The sequence below is a fragment of the Pocillopora damicornis genome, chromosome 11 (genome assembly GCF_964200805.1).
Source record: "Pocillopora damicornis chromosome 11, jaPocDami1.2, whole genome shotgun sequence".
Taxonomy (NCBI): Eukaryota; Metazoa; Cnidaria; class Anthozoa; order Scleractinia; family Pocilloporidae; genus Pocillopora; species Pocillopora damicornis.
Genome location: NC_142680.1, coordinates 21,362,931 through 21,382,245, shown reverse-complemented (window position 1 = coordinate 21,382,245; position 19,315 = coordinate 21,362,931). Strand labels below are relative to the sequence as shown.

Genomic DNA, 19,315 nt, shown 5'->3' with positions numbered 1-19,315 from the left:
ATGCTTATCGCGGTCTGGGTGATTTCAAAAAAGCCATAGAGTACCACAACTTACATCTTAAAATAGCTAAAGAAGTAGGAGACAAGTATGGGGAGGGTAAGGCTTATGGCAATCTTGGCAATATGTATGACCGTCTGGGTGATTTCAAAAAAGCCCTAGAGTACCACAACCTAGATCTTAAAATAGCTAAGGAAGTAGGAGACAAGCATGGGAAGGGTGGTGCTTATGGCAATCTTGGCAATGATTTTTTTGGTCTGGGTGATTTAAAAAAAGCCATAGAGTACCACAACCTACGTCTTAAAATAGCTAAAGAAGTAGGAGACAAGCATGGGGAGGGAGTTGCTTATGGCAATCTTGGCAATGCTTATGGCCGTCTGGGTGATTTAAAAAAAGCCATAGAGTACCAGAAACTACATCTTATAGTAGCTAAAGAAGTAGGAGACAAATCCATGGAGGCAACGGCCTACTATTCATTAGGATTGGTTTTTGAGTTGCAAGGTTGACTTCCAAAAGCCGTTGAACATTACCAAGCTAGCATAAACTTATTCAATTCCTTGAGAGTACTTCTAATATCTAAAGATGAGTGGAAAATTAATTTTCGAAATCAGCATCAAGTGGCGTATACGGGTTTGTGGAGAGTTCTCGTAGAACAAGGTTATGTAGATGAAGCCTTATTTGTTGCTGAGAAAGGACGAGCTCAAGCTCTGACCGACCTCATGGAATCCAGTTTTTGTGGTGGAACAAGTCACCACAAGGGAGAAGATGAAGATTGTGCAGTTTTAAAAAACGTTCCATCAAACACTGTCTTTCAGGCAGTGGACAAAGCTAACGTCAATCTTTGGGTTGTGTCCGAAGGAAAACAAGTTCAGTTAAGACAAAGTAAACTCAAAGGTTTTGTTTCAGAGAATAGTGGATCTAGCCTGTCCTTTGAGGCGTTCATGCTCGGTGTCTATACACAACTTGGTGTTCGTTCTAATGTGAGATGCGAGAATCGATCTTTAGATGCTTTGAGGGAGGGCCGTTCGAAAGTGGATGAGAAAACCAAAGAAGCCAAGCCTCAACTTCACATCCAACAAGACGGATGCTTGAGCACTTTGTATGATATCGTTATGAAGCCGGTGGCTGACTTGATTGAAGGGGATGAGCTACTCATTATTCCTGATGGACCCCTGTGGATCGCTCCTTACGCTGCATTGAAGGATGGTAATTCTAAATACCTGTGTGAATCGTTCACAATCCGAGTCGCTCCATCGTTAGCAAGTCTTAGACTCATCGCCGATTGCCCAGATTATTATCACAAAAGCAGTGGTGCGTTACTTGTAGGAGATCCGTGGGTATCCGAGGTTACTAACAGCGAGGGAAAGAAAGTCTTCGAGCAGCTTCAGTATGCTAAAAGAGAAGTAGAAATGATCGGAAAAATTCTGAATATCACGCCAATCACTGGCAGTCAGGCCACAAAACGTGAGGTGTTGAAAAGAATCAGTTCCGTTTCCCTAGTTCACTTTGCGGCACACGGATGTATGGAAACTGGCGAAATTGCTCTTACACCTGACCCAGACCGAATATCTACTGTGCCAACGGAGGAGGATTACATTTTAACAATTGGAGATGTGTTGAATGCTCAACTTCGGGCCAAACTTGTTGTGCTTAGTTGCTGCCACAGCGGCCGGGGCGAGATCAAGGCTGAAGGTGTGGTTGGCATTGCGCGCGCTTTTATGGGGGCTGGTGCTCGGTCTATTGTGGTTTCCCTGTGGGCGATTGATGACGAGGCTACTCTTGAGTTCATGAAATACTTTTATCAACAACTTGCAGGAGGTAAACCAGCAAGCGAGTCACTGAACCTGGCCATGAAAAGCTTCAGAGAATCAGACAAGTTCTGCGACATCAAACACTGGGCGCCCTTTTTGCTGATTGGAGATGACGTCACTCTTGACTTCAAGGTAAAGGAAAGAGAAAATTTGAATATGAAATCACATAAATGAAAACTTTTTTATTTCATCTGAAAATGAATGACGCTGGAACTTGGAAGGTTTAAATGCTTCTCCATTTTGGCGCTTTTTGGCTATTTTTTTTACTTTTTTGTTAAATGGAGCTTGAGATCTGTGACTTTACTTTGGTGAAGAAATAAAACAGACTATTTCAGTATATTTTGTTCAGTGGAATTGCAATTTTTTTTACCTTTACAAATTTAGATGCTTGCGAAGAGAACAAGATGCAACAAGGCTTCTGCTGTTAATGCCTGAAGTTGTTGAAAACGACTACGAGGTTTTCGTTTCGCCAAAATGACACTCAGATCTATTCCTTTATTGCAATTAGCTATGTGTAAAATAATTTAAAGGTTTCTTTTCTTGTACACAACCAGGAGCTTGTCCACCGGGTTTTAATTACGTTGATACTCTAAGCTTTTGATAAGCAAAGAAACAGTTTGTCATTTGCAAAAGGTGGCGAAATTTTAATTTCAAAAATGTGATTTGCAAAACTCGCAGCCATATGTGAATTGATCTTAATGGTTTTTCTACGTCATAAATTACTTTGTTGCAATTTGCAATTATCTTTACAAAAAAATTGATTATCATTTTCAACTTTTTTTCAATCCATTTTAATGCAATCTAATTCCATCAGTGCCAAGATTGCCATTCTAAGCTTAATTTGAAGAAGTAATCATCAGAGATGATGTTGTTGAATTTACTGACCATATGTTAGAGACATTAGACCTACTCTCAGGGGTGTGGCTAGCCTCTAGTCCCGCGGGCCCGGCCTACAATTGTTTTCCGCCCGCTTGACTTTTTTAATATGACTTTTACAAATGTTGAAACAAAAATTGAAATTTCTCGGGAAAAAGGCCTACAACAAGTCAAAGAGCTGGCTACAACGGCCTGCTTTCAATCAAACGAGTTTGATCAATTAGTCCGTTTTATCAAACACTCATCAGTTTGTTTTAGAGAACGACGACAGAGACAAATTGTCCATGTAATCTAAACAAGGAAATAGCGAAGCAGAGTTTACTTTAACTGAAGTTTCCATTGCTGTGACTTTTAATGTAGGTGACATGGAATTTGTTGTTTTCATCAGGAAAACATTTACGCCATTAAATTAGGGAAACAATTGAAGTAAGCCATGTAGTCCTCAATGGGAATTATTTTGGTGAAAATGTTCATGAATAAATGCAAATCTGGGCCGTAGTTAAAAAGGTTCAGGGCATCAGGATAAAACTTGCATTTTTTTGAAAATTTCCTGTTCAAACTTTTTTCATGGCTTTAAATTTACCTTAGTATAATTTGGAGATGTCTGATGATATCTTTCTTAGATTTAAGAATTTATACTTAGGTATTCAGAGCACGCTTTGCAATTAGAACCCGTTATGTGGTCAAAGTTTAAGGTATACTGTATCACAGCTGTTTTAAAAGAAATTTTTGTAAAATCAGTGTTAATTTTTGACAGATTTTGATAACTACCATTGGTATATGCTGGTATAAAATGTAATAGTTAACCTTGCACATGGTTGAATATGATGTAACGTAGGATTTTAAAAACAAGCTGGGATAATTTAGACTAAACATTCTTTTTATGATATCAGTGTATTTGGTGTGAATTGTTTTGATGCTATTTGTACTTAAAGTTGAAGCTATTTGTTCATTTACCTTTGTTTTTATTCATTGACTCATTAACTCCCAAGTTGTGAAGAAAAATTCTCCCAACTGATAAGAATGTGTTTCTTTGTTGCTTCATTCTGAGAATTCGATGAAACATAACGTTTGTAGTGAAAAATAATCCGCTAGTTTAGATTTTCTCTAATTCTTATTGACACCATGTTTGTTGGTGCATTAATTTTGTGAGGAGAATTTAAGTTATGATCAATCTTGGGAATAAATGGGTTCATTTTAGTGTCTCCGTTTAGCGCGTACTTTACTTAATGCCTTGAGCAATTTAATGCAGTTTGTATTGTACTTTTTTTTACTTTTTTGTGTAAGAGAAATAAAGAGTGTATAAAATACAAAAACTGCGTATGTTTTCATTGTCTGTCTCCATATTCTAAGGATTCGCGTGAGATGCAGGGAGAACAGATCCTACGGGGACTTCAATGCTTGTTTTGACCCGCGCGCGCAAAGTTGATAATCTTTGCAGCTGACAGTGTACTGACATTCCATGTTTCAAACCCCCATCCACTTAACAAACGCTCGTCGACTCTTCGATTGTGTCTCTTTCACTGTCTACCGTTCTTCATATTGTCACACGATTTGAATGCCGACGGACGTGTTCATACTGTTACCTGTGTGCGCCCTTTTTACCTTTTTACACCTTTTCACATTTGCGCATCTCTTTTTTCTCCTTCCTTTTGTTCCTTCCCTTTTTTTCATCGTATTTTTCCTTTATTCCCATTTTTACGCGCACTTCTTTCATCGCCCTCAACTTTATTCTTCTACGTGCTTCATTAGACGCGACTATCTCCTTGTCTGTTTCAGTTTTCATTCGTCTCAATCCTCGCGCAACGTCAGGTCTCTTGCAACTCATATACCTCCTTACTTCCCCAGAGTAGTTGTTATTATCCTTTTTTTATCACTTTAGGATGGTGTCCTCTTAGCATCATGTCCAGTAAAATCTTAGTTTTCCTTTCGATTCATTCCCAGTCCACAGGGGGTCTCAATTTTAAGCCTCACTTGCCAGTGTTTGCTCTCCTCGGTCCTCTCATCACAGTAGCAGCTATAAAACGAAAGAGCTCCCTCCAAGTCTCTGCGACATAATCGATGCATTTTGTTGGAAACGAGTCCTTCATTGTCCAAATTAAGGCTTCTTCTATCATCTGATTGGGAATGGATCAAACTCTCGCCCAGGGTCCACCTACATCGCGAGTCCAAGATGGCAGCAGGCCAATCCACAGACTTCTCCGAGTCGGTAGCCGTCATCTTGGATGTAGACGCAGAGAGGACCTTGAGAAAGTATTTGACAAGACAATAATCAAGAAAGGTTAAGTTATTGTAATGCTTCCTAAGAGGTAGTCGATAACAGCCCGAAAGATTCATTAGGAGCAAACACGTTCCGTCGATTATTGGACTCCATGTCTCCTTACGTTGTAGAACAAACTCCTCGAATACGTACGTCTATATGCCCCTCTCCTCCTCCCCTAAATAGCACTATACATCCCTTTATTGCAACTTTTAAAATTATACGGCACAATACAACATTATACCCCTGAGTAGCACTGTAAATCCGTAAAATGCGGTAACTAGACAACGCTTCACAACGATATGTACTCCTAGATAGCACTATGCTTCCCTCTACTGAATTTTAAATCACCATACAGCGCTGTATAAACAATTGTTCCAATTTGGCGCTAAAATAAGTGCGGATATTTGTCCGCGGTCATTTTCACGAATTTTCTGTCCCAAGTTGCGAAAGCTGTGAGCTTCGAGGAACAGATAACATCCAAGGAAAAATATCCTTACATATTTTCGCGCACAAATAGACGCTATTGCGTTTTTTATCCTTAAAATATTTTGCAACGCACGTGAAAAATGTTAATGAACAGCTTACTGAATTGAATACTCGATGAAAACCTCTGCGTCGTTTAAAGAAAACATAGCATTTTCCAGCGCAGTCATAACCCGTCTGACGTGAAGATACAGAGATCGAGAGTTGATTACGGCTTCAAGTTTCAAACTCGTAAAGGCGGGAACTATGTCTTGAATTCTTGGGTTGGACTCAAAAAGTCTGAAACAAAATCAGTCATGATCATCGTTATTAATTCTGAATGATTGAAATTCGATTCACCTTAACTTTAGATAATAAATTTTACTGCCATTTTGCCAGTTATACAAAGAAATCAAGACACTGAGCAATACCCACAACAAGACACAGCTACAGTGTTGTGAATCTCCATTTCCATCTTTAATAGAACTGTGTTATCATGAAGGTAGTGCGCGTGCGTTTGCATTTTAAAGTCACTTTTGCACAAAATAATGAGCCGATTGGCAGGAAAACAGGCGAAACACGCAACAGCGCTGGTGCTTTTGCGTTTGCGTTTTGGCGTTTCCTCTCTAAAAAGCCGGAGAAAACGTTTTCACTGTCTATTAAATTATTGATCGTTTTCATTTCTCGGGTTCTACTTTAAAACCGGAACTCAGTTCTTAGCGACTTCTTCAAGTACTGCACTAGTTAAGAGAGTGTCTCTGTAAGAGCGGTCCGGTCGATTTTGCTTGAGACACGGATTTCGCTCGTTTCTCGTGTGTTGTAACACATTCATGTACCTATACTAAATCCACAATCAGTTTGATCGGATCTCTTTATTTTTCAGAGTTTTACGGAAATTAAATTTCACTCGAGCGAAGGCTTGTCGTGACACTTTTCAAGACTTTAATTTCATACAACTTTGGAGGACAAATTATAACAAACTACGGAACTCAGCAAAAAACAAATACCCCAGCCATGTATATTGACTCTATCTTATCTATAGAAATGAATTTTCCAAATGCAAAACACTGAAATATAACGCGTAAACTTTCGCAACTGCTATCGGTGTTTATAAATTGTTGATGACTATTGTTGCCAAAAGAATTTTCAGACTTATCCTAACGTGTTTAATGCCCTTTAAAAGGTGCCACCTGTTGTTTGTCTATTTCCTATTGTATAAAGATTTAAGATACATCTTAAGAGAGTGTCTCTGTAAGAGCGGTCCGGTCGATTTTGCTTGAGACACGGATTTCGCTCGTTTCTCGTGTGTTGTAAGACATTCATGTACATATACTAAAACCACAATCAGTTTGATCGGATCTCTTTATTTTTCAGAGTTTTACGGAAATTAAATTTCACTCGAGCGAAGGCCTGTTGTGACACTTTTCAAGACTTTAATTTCATACAACTTTAGAGGACAATTTACAAAAAACTACGGAACTCAGCAAAAAACAAATACCCCAGCCATGTATATTAACTCTATCTTATCTATCGAGGCGACTTTTGTAAACATCACGTGTCAATCAAGGAAACAGGAAGACTTGAATGACACCTTATCGGTTCGCCTAAATCAAACACGCCAAAACCGATCAAATTCAAGGTAAATTTTTGAAAAAGTGAGGCGTTCTTAACTGATCCAACTAACATAGCTAGGAAGTAGGTGCCATAGAAAAGATAACTACAGAAAAAAACTTTGCGGCCCGACCTTTACGAGAACTTTATAACTCCGTGAACTTACCTAATTTTCGGCAATCTCCAAGTTTGGCCGCCATTTTGAGGGACTTGTCACCATGAAGCGTAACCGATATAAATAGGGCAGGTTAATCTAAAACCGTCAGAAATACATACGAAAGCAATTCAAATGAAGTTTTCTTTCAATTCAAGCAGCAAAATTTGAAATTGTTTGTTAAACTTACCATCCCCATGCGACCATTATTCCGACAATACAAACACTACAACTTTCTGAATTCCCCTCGTCGATTCCACCGCAAGAAATAACCTGTGCCGCCCAAGCTTCGACTCGAATGTGAAGTACGAATCAAATAACATAACTGCTTCATCTTCGCGGCAATATCACGCTGGTATTTTCATTTTCCGATCGACAAGAACAGTGATCAAGAATCGATCGGTTTGTTTACTTCGTAAACGTGACCGCTGACCAGCTGCTGAGTGATAACAGTACGGTTCAGTGGCGAGGGGCGGGGTGAGGGGTGGATGCGGGCAGATTATCAGAAGGTTTTTGGGAACATTCGATAAACATTAGGATTCTCAGTCTTAATGCGAAGGCATACTTCGTGTTGCAGATAACTTTTGTTTTATTTAGTATTATTTTTTATTTCAAATACACTTCGTTCCAAATAGGACTAGCATCAGTTCATAGATTTAAAAACAAATCTTTACCACGTAAAGCGGTAAAAAGCGGCAAAATTTGAAATTGTTCGTTAAACTTACAATCCTCATGCGACCATTTCTTTCAACAATTCAAACACTACAACTAGTGTTCGAATTCCCCTTGTCGATTCCACCGCAAGAAATAACCTGTGCCACCCAAGCTTCGACTCGAATATGAAGTACGAATCAAGTAACATAACTGCTTCATCTTCGCGGCAATATCACGCTGGTATTTTGATTTTCCGATCGACAAGAACGGTGATCAGGAATAGATCGGTTTGTCTTCGTAAACGTGACCGCTGACCAGCCGCTAAGTGAAAACAGCATAGCGCGGGGTGGGGTGGTTGGCGGGCTTATCGTCATAAGATATTCGAATGCATTTTCAAAAAGCTTTAGGACTATCAGTCTAAACAGTGAAGGCATGCCTCGAGGTACAGACAGTTTTTATTTTATTCTCATAACTTTCTCCTTTAAATTAGAACTGGTATTAATTAATAGAGTTATCAATATATTTTTAACCGGGCACCCATATAACCTTTTTGCTTGTCATCAGCGGTATAAAATAAAATGTCTTTTCCACCAGAACCTTTTATTTATGCCTCATTGCACGGAATGAACACTATACTTAGAATGTTTGCTCTAAGTAATTTCTTCTGTTCCCAAGAATGTATGCAAAGTGATAGAGATTTGATTCATTCCGCTGACACGTTCTTTTAAGTTATGGCGCGTGCAGGTTTTTTGTATCAAAAGTCGCGTTTGCAACGCACCGGAATTGAAAATTCGTCGTAAAATCGCACGAACCTTAGAATGAGTTTAGGCAACTTTGACTTCTGGCGAGATTAAGAGGATGGTTCAAAGGACCCCTTGAGATTTTTTCAGGACTATAACTGAGAATTGTTAATAACTATGATAATCGTCATCATTAGCGAACGGTGCTTTTTGCCCATTGTTGTCATCATTATCGTTATCACGCCGGAAGAAGTATAAAGCCGGCATGTCGCCTTACCTAGCTACACAGAAAATTGTTCTCTCTTTTGCTCCCCTTGGATCTTGGAAACTGTTACTATTAAGACGATCAACAAGAAAGCCTTTATAATCATTGAAACTTTTGATTAACAGAATGTAGGAAAAAATCGGTGGGGAGAGTTTTTCGCGTATCTTATAATCTGAACGATAGTTTTAAATAAAACAAATAACAATTCATTCAATTTACCTTAGTTGTCTCGTGTTTAAAAGTGGCGTTTCTGGGGACCGTAGTTTCTTCTCTGATTCTTCTTGTCTCAGCCAAGACTCACTATCATCAACTTTTTTCTTGTGCTTCTTACGGCATGGGACACAGTGAGCTGAGGTAAGTGATTGCAAATTTCTCAGTTAAAGTAAAGCCCAGTAGCATCCATCAGGAATTAAAAACCGACATGCACTGTTTACTTTTATTGTTCTTAATCAAATAAGGGGTGTTTTAGTCTGCAAATTTAATCATATCGGTTAATGAGAATCATACAAACTGAAGAAAACTGACCGCAAATAATTGTGAACCGTACGCATGAGTAAGTAGATTGCGTTGTCAGGTGATTTGATCTTCTACAAAAACATTATTGATTATCAACCGAGCAACTTTGTACATATTTCCATCTGTGATGAAAAGCACTTACACATAGATCTATTTTTTTTTCAACGTGATGTGTACTTAAGTACCCTTCATCTAATAAAGAATTTCTTCTCTTTTCGAGCAGATACGTCACGTGACAAAAATAGATAACAGAAAATGTTACTGAAGACCACCTGATTCAACTGGAATAATAACTCCAAACAGCTTTTGAACGTCCTGAGACATATGCAAGGTAGTTACATCTCTGCCTTGGATACGCTTCCTGACACCATCATGATCAGGGTACTGACGTGTTACCTTTGCACTTCTCCAAAACTTCCCCAGAGTGTAGCGATGCCTATAGCAAATCCACATTTTTTTGTTTATCCTCCTGAGCGAGGTGAAATAGGCCAATCCTTGCCAAGATTAGCTCATTTTCACTTAAAAACCTCTTTAGCAGTTATGTTACTTGATTCGTACTTCATATTTGAGTCGAAGCTTGGGTGGCACAGGTTATTTCTTGCGGTGGAATCGACAAGGGGAATTCGAACACTAGTTGTAGTGTTTGAATTGTTGAAAGAAATGGTCGCATGAGGATTGTAAGTTTAACGAACAATTTCAAATTTTGCCGCTTTTTACCGCTTTACGTGGTAAAGATTTGTTTTTAAATCTATGAACTGATGCTAGTCCTATTTGGAACGAAGTGTATTTGAAATAAAAAATAATACTAAATAAAACAAAAGTTATCTGCAACACGAAGTATGCCTTCGCATTAAGACTGAGAATCCTAATGTTTATCGAATGTTCCCAAAAACCTTCTGATAATCTGCCCGCATCCACCCCTCACCCCGCCCCTCGCCACTGAACCGTACTGTTATCACTCAGCAGCTGGTCAGCGGTCACGTTTACGAAGTAAACAAACCGATCGATTCTTGATCACTGTTCTTGTCGATCGGAAAATGAAAATACCAGCGTGATATTGCCGCGAAGATGAAGCAGTTATGTTATTTGATTCGTACTTCACATTCGAGTCGAAGCTTGGGCGGCACAGGTTATTTCTTGCGGTGGAATCGACGAGGGGAATTCAGAAAGTTGTAGTGTTTGTATTGTCGGAATAATGGTCGCATGGGGATGGTAAGTTTAACAAACAATTTCAAATTTTGCTGCTTGAATTGAAAGAAAACTTCATTTGAATTGCTTTCGTATGTATTTCTGACGGTTTTAGATTAACCTGCCCTATTTATATCGGTTACGCTTCATGGTGACAAGTCCCTCAAAATGGCGGCCAAACTTGGAGATTGCCGAAAATTAGGTAAGTTCACGGAGTTATAAAGTTCTCGTAAAGGTCGGGCCGCAAAGTTTTTTTCTGTAGTTATCTTTTCTATGGCACCTACTTCCTAGCTATGTTAGTTGGATCAGTTAAGAACGCCTTACTTTTTCAAAAATTTACCTTGAATTTGATCGGTTTTGGCGTGTTTGATTTAGGCGAACCGATAAGGTGTCATTCAAGTCTTCCTGTTTCCTTGATTGACACGTGATGTTTACAAAAGTCGCCTCGATAGATAAGATAGAGTTAATATACATGGCTGGGGTATTTGTTTTTTGCTGAGTTCCGTAGTTTTTTGTAAATTGTCCTCTAAAGTTGTATGAAATTAAAGTCTTGAAAAGTGTCACAACAGGCCTTCGCTCGAGTGAAATTTAATTTCCGTAAAACTCTGAAAATTAAAGAGATCCGATCAAACTGATTGTGGTTTTAGTATATGTACATGAATGTCTTACAACACACGAGAAACGAGCGAAATCCGTGTCTCAAGCAAAATCGACCGTACCGCTCTTACAGAGACACTCTCTTAAGATGTATCTTAAATCTTTATACAATAGGAAATAGACAAACAACAGGTGGCACCTTTTAAAGGGCATTAAACACGTTAGGATAAGTCTGAAAATTCTTTTGGCAACAATAGTCATCAACAATTTATAAACACCGATAGCAGTTGCGAAAGTTTACGCGTTATATTTCAGTGTTTTGCATTTGGAAAATTCATTTCTATTTATACGATGACTAACCCTCTTTCTCACAAATGTGAAAATAATTCTGAACCTGGTTAGCTCAGAGATGATTGAGACAGTAAAAATAATGTCAGCAAATATAAACAGCGACTGATCCTTTTTGAAAACTTGTAAATAATTGTTCTCAGTTCCTCAGGATCGGATGTGCTATTTTTCCTTCTCATTTTTCAAATGGTATATATGAATGTTTGAATGTTATATCTGGGGACGAACTTTTCCTGCAAAAAATTTGGGCTCCAAAGACACAATAGTCACCTACTGACATGAAAAATAAAAAGAAAAAAACACACTTGAAATATAGATCCATTTTAGGTGAACGTCGCTGAACGTTATAGAAAACAAACAAATTGAGTTTGAAAGGCGCACGCATTTCGGCTGGTGAACATAGTTGCATTCACTGCTCCAGTTCAGTGGAACAATTTATACAACAATAAAGGAGTAAGTTTCTAAAGAAACTGCGGTGCTGCGTCGGTGGGAGAGTATGGCAGGTAATTTAGTGTTAACAACTGAGTTGAAAACGTATGGCACCTATCGTCAAAACTTTCCCATCTTACATTAAGGACAGCCAACACGCACTTGAAATTTTTCGTAACTTTAGTTTCCTCGGCCAAAACAAAGTTATTTTGACTATGGATATAACATATCTTTATACTGTCATTCCCAATGGTCTCCAGGCCCTCAAACATTTTTCGATCATCGCACTGTTAAGGAACCTAGCTCTGAAACACTACTCCGTCTGGTCGAACCGGCGCTCACACTCAATTGCTTTTCATTCAGTGGTAGCTACGACAAACAAACTAATGGCGTGGCCATGGGTACTAAAATGGGACTCAGCTACGCCAATCTTTTTGTAGGTTTTATCGGACATCAATTTTTTAGTCAATACCACGGCCCAAAACCTGAACTCTACAGCCGTTACATTGACGATTGCATCGGCGCTACCTCCTCTACCAAAGAGGAGCTCACCCAATTTATAACCGCCATCAATTCCTTTCATCCAGCTCTTAAATATACTTGGGAAATTTGCGACACTTCTTTGGCTTTTCTAGACATCAAAATTTCAATTGAAGGTAACGGTTTATGCACTAGTGTTTACTACAAATCTACAGATTAACACAGTTACTTGTTGTATTCATCTTCACATCCATCACACGTCAAGAACTCCATACCTTTATCACAGTTTCTCAGATTTCGTCGTTTGTGTAGTAACGACTCTGATTTGTCCGAAGGGCCAGAGGCAATGCGCTAGTTTTTCGATAAACGTGGCTATCCTGTCTCTGTCGTTCAAGCGGGCCACCACGGTGCCCAACAAATTGATCGATAGTCAGCACTACAAGCGGCTGAGAACGATAACACTGACCTCATTCTATTTACTCTTACATTTCACCCTCGCAACCACGCAGCTAACTCTATCATTCTTAAAAATTTTAAATTACTCCAAAACGATTCAGAGACTGGCGCTATCTTTTCGCAACCCCCACTTATTTCATTCAAACGTGACAAAAACATCGGCAACTTTCTTGTCAAGAGTTCATTTTAAACCAATGATCAATCTGGAACTTTCAAATGCACTCGCTCACGATGCAAAGCTTGTTCTTTCGTTCATAACGTAGAGAAAATATTGGGACCCAAGAGATCCGTTAAGATCACTGATCACTATACGTGTACCTCCGCCAATGTTATTTACTGCATAACTTGCACTTATTGCAATAAGTTATACATCGGCGAAACAGGAAGACGACACTAGGTGACCGATTCCGAGGACACCTTCGCGACGTGGAAAGAAATGACAAGGACGCATCCAAACCAGTCAGTAGACACTTTAATCTTCCTAATCATTCTATACAGCATGTGGCAGTTTGCGGCCTTTCCTTACATCTAGGCAGTTCGGAAAGCCATAAAACATTAGAACAAAAATTTATCTTCCAAATCGGCATCCTTGATCCCCACGGAATCAACGAGCGCTTTTCATTCAACTAATTTATTCCTGTTTTCTCGTCACCATATTCCCACCAATGGCGTGGCTCCACTTGCTGCATATAAACCATTCGCACCAATGGCGTGGCTCCACTTGCTGCATATAAACCCACACACAACCCTCAATTCCTCGAATCGCTCTTATTCTAAGTGTTTGCTCTTGAATGTCACAGGTAAAAGGCTAAGGTCTGTTGCTAAACAACAGTGTGAGATAGAACTACAATTTTGTTTAAATGATAAGGTTTTATGAAAGCATAAATTGGTATTAAGAGTCAGATTTACCGATCTTTGTTTTATTATATCATTGTTTTACATCGAAAGCAAAATGAGACTTCAATTTATTATGAGGTTAAACGCAATGAGAACTAAACTGGTAGATGATTAAGTGTTCCTTTCAGTTCAGTTAAACGAAAAACAACAACCCATGATCGATGTAAAGGAAAACTCTTTAGATAATTTTACATTTCGTCGTTCTCTACTAGTGATAAACATTGTGGACATCTTTCTAAAGACAAATCAAATGCTAATCTCTATACTTCTGGCCTTTTGGCAGTATGGCGTCAAGTCAAACGCCTTCCTCATTTAAGATAAACATTTTTGAAATCCTTTCACCTTCGTAAACAGAGAAAGTCAAAAAATCCAACCAACCTCTTTCACTAGTGGTAATAGTTTTGTTTCATATATCACTGCAGTGGTTAAAAAAATCATTAAAATGTAAGCTTAAACCCAATGTTTGTTTTTATTTCATACGGGCATATCTTTTTTAATTATTTTTTATTTTTGGCTAAGAGTTGCTGTACCCACTGGCGGACATTACTATCGCGTGAAACATACTATTTTTAAATTCCTACGATATCGTTAACGTGTAGATTCCATGATTTTTGCTTTTTCATGCGCAAAATGAGCCATGATGATCTATTATGAGAATATCTAAACAGCTTTGAGCAGCGACTACATTAAGCTTCCTACTTCTTCCTATTCGTAATGGTAATAGGACTGAGTGGAGCCCAATTCGCTCTGTAATCATACGAGTGACTATCTCTCATATGATTACTGACAGAATTGGACGACAAGAAGTCCTGTTACCAATTAATCATAACCGTTTCAATTCCCGAAAATAACAAATACATTTAGGAGTAATATCTCCGGTAGAGACAATGTCTAAAGTAAAAAAGTTCTTCATTGTGAAAATTCCCAATTTCTTTTTTTAGGATAAGTGGCTGTTGCTATGGTTATTGTGTTTAATTCTGTGATTGGTGGATTTGGATGAGTAGACTTAGTGTGATTGACTACTTCAACTGCCCGATTACAGGTGTCCGACTACAGCCAACTGTCCGATTACATTGTCCGATTACAGCTCTACAGAATGATTAGCAAAAAATAAAGCAGTTAATGCACCAATCACATTTGAGGAAATTATAATGGTTATGATGAAATGACATATCCGACAGGATGCGTTATCTAATGGCATCGTCACACTACATACTCGCTTGAAACAACTAAAAAAGAGTATAATGGAAGATCTAACCCAGTGGACAGCAAAGCGCTTGTCTGATTGTCTGCTTAACTGCTCTTCTTATTTCACTAATCTTCCAGCAGTAAAGAAACGGATTTAAAGTCGAGTTAAAATAAACCAGAGTATTCGCTATTCCAAGAGCGACCACTAAATGCGATGAATTTCCTTTTCTATGAGCCATCACAATTCCCACTAAACTCACAGGCACATAACAAGCAAGTAACACTAACTGCACCCACAGTGCACTGTACACTGCCTTTTCGTATTGCGCCATGTTCAGTGCATTTGGTTGGCTCGGCTGTTGTTGAATATGATGTTGTACTTGAGCTTGACGATGACTAAGAACGCAGAAAATCTTTGCATATGAAGCAATCGAGATTAATAGGCAACATGGGATGACAATTCGACCGAACCAGGGCGCTATATGAGAGCCTAACGCCTCGCATAGAGTAGCGACAACGGTTACAATCCAAAGAGCAACGACAATGATATATGTGCGCTTCAAAGTTACAATTTGTCTATATCTCAGCCCCAACAACAGGGCGAGAAGGCTGTCCACGCTCATGGCTGCCAGTGTCAACAAAGATATAAAAGATAATCCATACCCTGAAATGGAGGCTGCTACCCATGCGAATCGACAAAGTCTCCACTGTTCGAAAACAACCGACATCCAAAGAGTAGCAGTGAGAGGCTGGCCTATAAGACCAACCAACAGATCACTCGTTGCCAGACAACGGTACAGGAGTTTGGACGGCGGATGGAGGGAAGCCACCTTGTGAAGTGCAACGACAATCAGGGCATTCCCAAGAAATGCTGTAAGAGAAAAGAAAATGATGACTGCTGACAGACGCAAGGATTATTGTCGCAATTCGCCCTCCGAAGAAGAGGAACATACAAGTTCTTCAAATGTTTTCATCTGCGTTCCATCTTCCGTTGAGTTTGTTGCCGCCATCATTCTGCAAACGATGTACGTTTTCCCTCACGGTTACTTTTAATTGTAACGATCGAGAGATTTTTGTTCTTAAAAGCACCTGTCTAGCTGAAATAGACAAATACACCGTATGGGGTGTCAAAAAAGGTAAATTTGTTTCACGAATTTTCCATATGCCTCAGGTATCAATAAGAATTGAGAGGCAAGCTTGAAGACATCCGTTACCATCATCTTTGAATAGTATGATAAAGAAAACCCTCTTTACTCGGTTAACGTTAATTGAGGATTGGTATCACTTAAACAATTGTTTCTAGACCATGCATGCAAGAGGCTTTTCTTCTTATTCATCTTTTGTTGTATCGAAGATAAGTGCCTTTACTTGAACAATTCTGTTATCATCATTTTTGAATAGTATGGCAAAGAAAAACCCTCTTTACTTGGTTAACGTTCGGTGAGGATTGATATCACTCAAGCAATTGTTTCTAGACCATACGTGCAAGAAGCTTTTCTCCTTATTCATCTTTTGTTGTATCGAAGATAAGTGTCTTCACTTCAACAATGATGTGCTTGGGATTTTTAAGGTTATCGTTCGTTGTCTTTCATATGGAAATAGATCATATCAACAACAGTTTGCACGCTAATGAAATCGAATATCTAATGATAACCGTAACTTTGTAAAGCAACGGTCATTGAAACTCAAGCGGGATTTAAGTCCATGGGCGGCAGAGAGCTTGTCTGATCGTCTGCTTCAGTGTTTGTCTTACTTCAACGGGTTTGACGTTGAGTTAAAGTAAACTATGGAAACTGCTATTTCCCAAAAGATAGCTACATGTGATGAATACGTTTTGTTAGAGCTGGCAACGATTTCCATAACACCATATGGCACAGAACAAACAATAAAACATAACTACACTCGCGTTCGGTGCGATTAGTTGGCTTCGCTGACGTTAAACATGATTTCGTACTCAAACGTCATGACGACCGAGATTGTGAAAGATCTTTGCGTACGAGGCGAGTTAAAACCAGACAAGATGGTATAATTAGAATGTCATAAAAAAGGTTATACGGCGATCAAAAATGATACATAGAGCAGCAACAGCAGCTGCAATCCAAAAGGCAGTTCAAACAATATATGTGATGACTAAGGGCGCCAAAAATCTTTGTGTACGAAGTGATTGATATCAATAAGTAAGATGGCCTGGTTACGTGAGTATACCAAATGTAATTTAAAATGAAGCTTAAAACAGCGGCATCAGATAAAACCTAAATATATGTGCGCTTCAAAGCCACAACAACAGGGCGAGGAGTCTGTCCAAGCTTATAGCCGCCATCGTCATCACAGAGCTACACATAATGCATAGCTTGTTATGTAGGCTGCGTCCCTTGGGTATCGTTTGTGAACCACGAGCATCCAATAAATAGCATTGAAGGGCTGGCTAACAAGACCAACAACAGATCAGTTGTTGCCAGACAACGATACAAGTGTTTGGACGGTGGATGAAGGGAAGATTCCCTGTGAAGGGCAACAAGGATAAGAAAATTGCCATGAAATGCTGTGATGAGAAGGAGAATGTTGACTGTTGATAAATAAATTGGTTTATATTGTAGTCCTCCAGCCAAAGAAGGGGAGCATGTCTTCTTTTTTTGAAATGTTTCCGTTTGTTTTTCCTCATGTGTTAGATTTGTTTATTGTCATCATATGGCAAGATAGGGTGGCTTCCGCCCGGTAACTGCTAACCCAATACTCGTTAAAACTCACTTCACTGATAATTTTTTCCAGTTAGGCCTTAGTTCAGTACCAATTACTTATTTAAAATGCGCGAGCGATCCATCTCAGTGTGTATGACAAACTTCATATCTTTTGCCCGTGAAAGTGCCTTGCATTTATTGAAACCATTTAAGGGAATGTATTTCTCCTTGATAAACAACTCTCTGGAATTTCAAAACGCTAAAAATAATTCAAATACTCCTTCCCGGGTATAGGCTTTTTTCTGAATATTATCTCTAGTTACAGAGGTTAGCGAATAGCGAATAGAGCTATGCGTGTCTGAATCAGGTGGCTACCTATAATTAGGCTAATGTTGATATAGGTAAAAATATGCAATATAAAATCAAAATTTCACAAAAATAGATGGATAGTAGGACCTCAGCCTTACTTAAAGCCCCAAAAGAGAATGATAAACCTAAAAAGGCTGATTCTTTTACGTTTCGCATCGCAGTAAAATTGGAAATGAAACGATCATTCGACAGGTGCAAAGTTTTTTAAAAAGGCTGTTAAGCCTATTTGCTCATGGATAACTATTGAGCCCCTTTGAAATAATCCTTTTGCACTAGTAAGTTCAATCAAAAGAATCTACGGCCTCATTACTGAGGCGATTGGCTAAGCTACACTGAGTGGCAAAAGCAGTTGGAACGCCTTCCTTAAGTGGGTAGTCAACAACCCTCCATGCATTAAACATAATAAACAGAACTCTTGTAATCCATGTCTAATAAGTGACTTAAAAGTCCCTGTTTTCTCCGAAAAAAAAGTGTTGCAAAAAATTAAGTAACTTATTTTGTTAACACCAGACAATATTAAGATGGGGTAGAACGGGAGAAAAATATAATTTTTTTGCCAAAATTCGAAAGTAGAGCCCGCTGAGGCTTTGCTACTCATTGTGGATTATATGTTTTCTGGTATATTGGACCAAGCTTTCATGTGTGCGACAGGTGATTTATTCTCCTCGAGTGATTTCAATTCTTTTTCTCTATTGCCGTAGACTGACAACCTTTTGACCTACTATCGACGTAGTGTTTGTTAACTTGTTTTCATTGTCTATTTTTTGGTTTTGTTTTATTTTTTCACAACAAGTTCTAACATGAACCGAGACCTTTAACGTTGATTATACCAGAAGCTTTTTTTTAATGGTAATGTATTAAGAGGGTGTCTGTGCAAGTCACGTATTCCAATTTTACAACTCAGGACCTTTCACTTGACTTCCTACTGCATACATAAACACCACTAAGATTATAATGAAGCTCTTCATTTCAGTTTTTGAAGTCAGTAGGACTGACAGTACGACGTAGCAAATTTGCAAAATGCTACTGATAAATCTTCTATTCGAAATGAAACCCAAAGAAGTCTTTCCCACAATAGTCCCTGTTGATTTTAGTTTATTTTCATTCATTGTACGCTAAACTCTTCAATAAAAGTATCCGTAGTAAAATGATAAATAAAAGAACTCTGTATAAACTAAATATCTCCTAATTAACCCTCACATCTCATAAATATTTCTGTGGGAGAAGTATTGTGGTTATATAAAACAAAGCAAAAACTTGCACTTTTTATATACTAACTCTCTCAAAGCTGACCTTCATTTTTCATAACCATACAGTGTTAAGCACACGTAATTGT

General features: G+C 38.6%; 1 protein-coding gene and 2 pseudogenes across 2 annotated transcripts in view; 1 reads left to right on the top strand and 2 right to left on the bottom strand.

The window, feature by feature from the left end:
* LOC113684431 (uncharacterized) overlaps window positions 1–19,315 on the bottom strand; it is a 177,738-nt gene that overhangs the window by 151,748 nt on the left and 6,675 nt on the right. The gene's annotated exons all lie outside the window — the stretch shown is intronic.
* LOC149038203 (uncharacterized) lies at window positions 12,019–14,146 on the top strand (annotated as a pseudogene). Its single transcript, XR_016181060.1, has one exon. The product of XR_016181060.1 is annotated as an uncharacterized LOC149038203 (transcript).
* Window positions 14,998–15,945, bottom strand: LOC149038202 (melanocyte-stimulating hormone receptor-like; annotated as a pseudogene).